This window comes from Anneissia japonica, unplaced genomic scaffold (genome assembly GCF_011630105.1).
Source record: "Anneissia japonica isolate Jap-2015-1 unplaced genomic scaffold, ASM1163010v1 scaffold154774_len897_cov91, whole genome shotgun sequence".
Taxonomy (NCBI): domain Eukaryota; kingdom Metazoa; phylum Echinodermata; class Crinoidea; order Comatulida; family Comatulidae; genus Anneissia; species Anneissia japonica.
This window is the reverse complement of record NW_022727324.1, coordinates 263-897: the sequence shown is the minus strand read 5'-3', so window position 1 is coordinate 897 and position 635 is coordinate 263. Positions and strand designations below refer to the sequence as shown.

The window sequence follows — 635 nt, the reverse complement described above, 5'->3', positions numbered from 1 at the left end:
CCAAGTACTAACCGGGCCCGACGTTGCTTAAATTCGGTGATCGGACGAGAACCGGTGTTTTCAACCTAGTATGGCCGTAGACCTTTGAGTGGTAATTCCACTCATAGTTAATCTCGGCATATAGCATAATTATCCAATCCTGAAGCTCTGTGATTGATGACGTTTCATATCAACGCGCGCTTGTCTGGTGGGGATTTCCTCTAACTCCCCTGACCACTCTGCTGTGCGAGTACATATTTTACAAACACCGGTGTTGAACAATAAACCAACCATTTTACTACCGTACAGCATTAACTAGGATGCTTTAGACAGAAGAAGACTTCCGTTTTGTTCAAACGACCCTCGAATCATAGTACCTATATGATTTTTTAAGGCATAAGAATGCGATTTCCGGGCACTTCAAGAAGTCCATATTCTCAAAATGTTTGCATCTCAGCCTCAACTATGGTGGGCCTGAGGTCGTGTGGACTTTCACGCACCACTACTTTAGAATTTGGAGGAAAAATATAAAAAGTCTACAGCACCCGGTATTCCCAGGCTGTCACCAATCCAAGTACTAACCAGGCCCGACGTTGCTTAACTTCGGTGATCGGACGAGAACAGGTGTTTTCAACGTAGCATGGCTGTAGACATGT

General features: G+C 44.6%; 1 non-coding gene across 1 annotated transcript; it reads right to left on the bottom strand.

The window, feature by feature from the left end:
• Positions 1 to 512: 512 nt before the first annotated feature.
• LOC117113687 lies at positions 513 to 631 on the bottom strand. Its single transcript, XR_004446240.1, has one exon. It is a non-coding gene; the product is annotated as a 5S ribosomal RNA (ribosomal RNA).
• Positions 632 to 635: the final 4 nt, after the last annotated feature.